Genomic DNA, 5,258 nt, shown 5'->3' with positions numbered 1-5,258 from the left:
AGAGAGATCTTCCATCCACTGGTTCACTCCCCAAATGGCTGTTCTGGGTCTCCCAAGAAGGTGCAGGGGCCCAAGGACTTGGGCCATCTTCTACTGCTTTCCCAGACCATCAGCAGGGGGTTGGATCAGAAGTGGAGCAGCCAGGACTTGAACCGGCAGCCATATGGGATGCCCATGTCACAGGCAAATGCTTAACCTACTATGCTATAGTGCCTGCCCCACTTTTCAAGTTCATGTTTTTTTGTTGGTTGATTCATTGAAACTAAATAGATGATCTTATGTGAATGTGGTTTCATTTCTTCCTTCCCAATCACATACCTTTTATTTGCTTTTCTTTTCTTTCTTTCTTTCTTTTTTTTTTTAAAATTAAATCAGCTAGACCCTTCAGTGTGATGTTGAAAAGGAATAGTTTAAAGAGAATGTTTTTACTTTGTCCTGTGTTGTGGTAAAAAAGCATCTGATTTCTTACCACTAAAAATGATGTTAGCTCTGTTGTACTTTTTGTTGGGTAGATATTTAAGATAAGTTAGGAATTTTTACTTTTATGGATTCACATATGTATTTTTTTTTTAAATCACATTGGTATTTTCCCTTCAATACTTCCCTCAACATTTACTTTATTAAAAAGATTTATTTATTTGACAGGCAGAGTGACGGAGTGAGGAGAGGAAAACACAGAGAGAAAGATGTCTTCCATCTGCTGATTATTCCCCACTGGCTGCTGTGTCTGGTCTGGGCCCAGCCAAAGCCAGGAGCCTGGAGTTCCTTTTGGTCTCTTGTGTAGGTAGCAAGGCCTATGCACTTGGGCCATCTTCTGCTTCTTCACCAGGTGCGTTGTTAGGGAGTTGGATGGGAAGTAGAGCATCCAGGGGGGACACAAAAGTGTTCCACAATGGGATGTCATCATTGCATGTGGTGGTTGTGCCTGCTGTGCTATGATGCTGGCCTTCACTTACCAGGACTCGAAAGACTAATTCTCCAGAGATACCCAGATAATCAAGAAGGAAATGTAAAGATGTTTCATACCATTAGTCATGGACCCAGCATTATAGCACGATGGGTTAAGTCACTGCTTGGCAATGCCAGCATCCCATATTGGAGCACTGGTTCGCATCCCAGCAACTCCATTTTGAATTCAGCTTCTGGCTAATGTACCTGGGAAGGCAATGGAAGATGGAAGAAGTGATTGAGCCCCTGGCACCCATGTTGACACCAGGATGGAATTATAAGCCAAGATTTGACTGTTGTGGACATTGTGGGAGTGAACCAAAGAATGGAGGATCTCTCTCTCTCTCTCTGCCTCTCTCTGCCCTTCCCTCCTTCCTACTCTGTTACTTTGCGTTTCAAATAAATAAATAAATAAATACATCTTAAGAAAAACAAAAAAATGCCATTAATTATTAAAAACATGGAAATTATGAGATACTCAGCTGGATAATTATAATTAAAGCAATTTGGTCAAGAAGCTAAGATGTTTTCATAACACATCAAAGTGTCTGGGTTCAATTCCTGGATCCAGCTGCTAGCCCTAGCTTCCTGCCAATGCACACCCTGGGAGGCAGCATGACAGCTCAAGTAATTGTGTCCCTAACACCCATGTGAAAGACCTGGATTGTGTTCCTGATTTCTGGCTTCAGGACTAACCCAGCCCCAGTCATTGCGGAATGAAGCAGTTGATCAGAAACCTCTTTCTCTCAAATATGAATAAAATACAGCAGAAAACATTATCTGTTGGTGAGAATGTAGGGAAATTGGAACTTTTGTACAATGTGATTGTGAATATAAAATGGTATAGCGACTTTGGAAAACAGTCTGACCATTCCTCAAAAAATATATAGGGACCACCATTGTGGCATAGCAGGTAATATCGCCACCTGCAATGCTAGCATCCCATATGGGTGCCAGTTCGTGTCCTGGCTGTTCTGCTTCTGATCCAGTGCCTTGCTAATGGCCTGGGAATAGCAGCAGAAGATGGCCCAAGTGTTTGGGCCTCTGCCACCCACGTAGGAGACCTGGAGGAAGCTCTTGGCTCTAGGTTCCTGGTGTCAGCCTGCCTCAGCCCTGGCATTTTTGGCCATCTGGGGAGTAAACCAGTGAGTTGAAGATCTCTCTCTCTCTCTCTCTGTGTCTCTCTCACCTCTCTCTATCTCTGTAACATTGCCTTTCAAATAAATAAATAAATCTTAAAAAAGTTAATGCAGAGTTATCATATGACCTAGTAATTCTACCTCTAGGTATATACCCAAAATAACTGAACACAAATGCTTTTAGCAGTATCATTCATAAAATCAAAGTCCATAAATGATGAATGGATAAACAAAATATGGTATGTTCATATAGGAGAATAAAATTAAATGAAGTGTATTGATCTATGCTATAATGTAGATAAATTTCAAAAACATTATTCTAAATGAAAGAAGCCAGATACAGTGGGACATGAATATGTGCTTCTATGCTATGAATTACCCAGAATGTGCAAATATGGAGAGTAGATTAATTGTAGTAGATTCGTAGAAATGGAGAGTGGATTAGTTGTTGCTACATGCTGGAAAGAGGGGAGAATGAGGAACGACTGCAGTAGAGGTATAAGGGATTAGGGGTTCCTTTTGGAGTAATAAAAATGTTGTAAAACTAGATAGTAGTGATGGTTGTACAGCCTTATGAATACAGTAAAACTACTTTAAATCGGTGAATTTTATGCTTTGTGTATTTTTTTTTTTTTTTTTGACAGGCAGAGTGGACAGTGAGAGAGACAGAGAGAGAAAGGTCTTCCTTTTTGCCGCTGGTTCACCCTCCAATGGCCGCCGCTGCAGCCGGCGCACCGCGCTGATCCTGGCAGGAGCCAGGAGCCAGGTGCTTTTCCTGGTCTCCCATGGGGTGCAGGGCCCAAGCACCTGGGCCATCCTCCACTGCACTCCCTGGCCATAGCAGAGAGCTGGCCTGGAAGAGGGGCAACCGGGACAGAATCCGGCGCCCCAACCGGGACTAGAACCCGGTGTGCCGGCGCCGCAAGGTGGAGGATTAGCCTATTGAGCCACGGCGCCGGCTTATGCTTTGTGTATTATGCTTCAAGATTAATTAAAAGTAGGAGACAAACTTGAGTTGATTAATAGAGGGGAATGTGTGATTTGAGGACTCTAAGAAGAAGAGTATTTTTTTTTTACATGATATCCTTGTATAGGAATAGAAACAGACTGAAAGCATTTGGGCTTTGAACAAAGACCATGAGTATGAGAGCTTTATCTCTTGATAAATGTAAATTCCATTCTCGTTTGTTTCCCCCATCTTCTGCTTTTTATTGGAACTTTACCCTCTGCCTGTGAGTGTGTTCAAATCCCTACATGTTAACCAACACAACAAAATGACAAACAACATCCCCTAACAATATTCGCTTAACCTTACAACAACTTTTACTTTCCTATCTCTTTCCTTTACTTCTGACCACATTTTTTTGTTCCAAAAATTTATTTCCCTGCCTCCCCTTTACTCCTTAAAGAAATGAAATCTACTTCCAGCCTCACCCTTTTAAGGAAGTCAAAAGTTCACTGTAAGTGCAGTTGGTATTTTTCAATTCTTATCATACTAGACATCTTTGTAGCCTTTGACCCTACTGATAAAGCAAAATCTGTCTAACAATTTTCTCTCCCCTTTTGCTTTTGTACAATGGTAACATTTATCCTGTTTTTTTTTTTTCTCTAGCTATTTGCATTTTTGTTCTTAGCATCTGTGGTTGTGTCCTTAAAGTTTTTATGTCCCTCAGAACTCATTGTTCATGTCTTTAGTTTTAATTAATTTGTTTTCCTTTTTATTTGAAAAGCAGAGAGAGAGAGAGAGAGAGAGAGAGAGAGCGCAAGAGTCAGTGATAGGAAGAGATATCTTCCATCTACTAGTTTACTCTCCAGACATTTGCAATAGCCAGGGCTGAGCCAGGTCAAAATGAGGACCCTGGAACTCCATCTGGATCTCCCACCTGGGTGTCAGGAACCCAAGTTTTGCATCATCAGCTGCTGTCTCTCAGGGTGTGCACCAGCAGGAAGCTGGGTCAGAAGCAGAGCAGACGGGACTTGAACCAGACACTCTGATGGGCGATGTAGGCAGCCCAAACAATGCCTGTCCCCAATAAAAAGACATCTCTCTATGCTTTGTCCATCCTCAGGTTTCAGCTGTCCGCAGCAGCAGCTCGTTCTCCGGAGCTGCAGACTCAGCTGTGAACTCCCAGCTGTGAACTCCCAGCCGGCCATTTCCATCTGAATATCTCAGAGGCAGCTGGAGCCTTGTGTCTGGATTTTAACTCAGCATTTTTTTTTTTAATTTTAGCTTTATTCCTCTTTAACAGCCTCTTGTTCAAAACCCAGATGCAGCCTGGATTCTTGCCTCTTGCTTCCTTCCCCCGCGAAACTCTTTCTCCATCTCTTATAAGCAGTTAGTACCTCCTGTTGATCGTATCTCCAGCTGTCTTGGATACGTGTCCACCCTTCCTTTTCCCATAGCTGTGCCCTCAGTGCAGGCCTCGGTTAATTATGGGTAGATGCCTGAGGTGGCCTCCTCAGTCCCTCTGCTTCATCCTTGTTCTCTGGCTTATTCTCTGCACAAGTACTGTAGAGACGTGTTGCAAAAGCAGAACATGTCATACTTCTCTCTGACTTAGGGCTCTGCCTTCTACCTCATTACCTATGAAATTCACGCATCTTGACATGTCCTCAATGCACTCTTCACAGGCCACTGTCCGCCCCTAGTCCTCCCTGTTGGCAAGTGGCCTGTCATTCTCTAAGTACCCCAGGCTTTCTCACTTTAGCTGTTTTGCACATGCTGGTCCCACGACTTGGTACAGCCTCTTTAGTAACTCCCACTCACCTCTCAGCACCTGCTCAGGCTTCACCCTCTCAAGCCTTCTCCTTATCATCATCTTTGTCACTCTACACAGATCATGTATTTCATTCTTGATTCAAAGGTCTGTCTTTACTATTGACCTGTGGCCTACGTGGGGCCAGATCCTGTTTCTTAAGCTCATATTTCTTGGGTCTACTCCGATGCCTGTAAGATACATATCTGGCACCCTGTAAATGCTGAAGATACTAATCTCTGTCAGTTCCTTTATAGTCTTTAGCAGAAAGTCCCTTTTGTAGGTTAAGGATGGGCAGACTTCCAATGTTCCCAGGGAGCCACACACCTGGTATTCATACCCTTTTGAAGTTCACTGCTCATGAGCATGAGCCAGCCTTATGATTTCCTTCTAATGAGCACGTGAGCTTGGAACT

This window comes from Oryctolagus cuniculus, chromosome 6 (genome assembly GCF_964237555.1).
Source record: "Oryctolagus cuniculus chromosome 6, mOryCun1.1, whole genome shotgun sequence".
Classification (NCBI taxonomy): Eukaryota; Metazoa; Chordata; class Mammalia; order Lagomorpha; family Leporidae; genus Oryctolagus; species Oryctolagus cuniculus.
The sequence above is the reverse complement of the archived record's forward strand: the minus strand, read 5'-3'. Positions refer to the sequence as shown.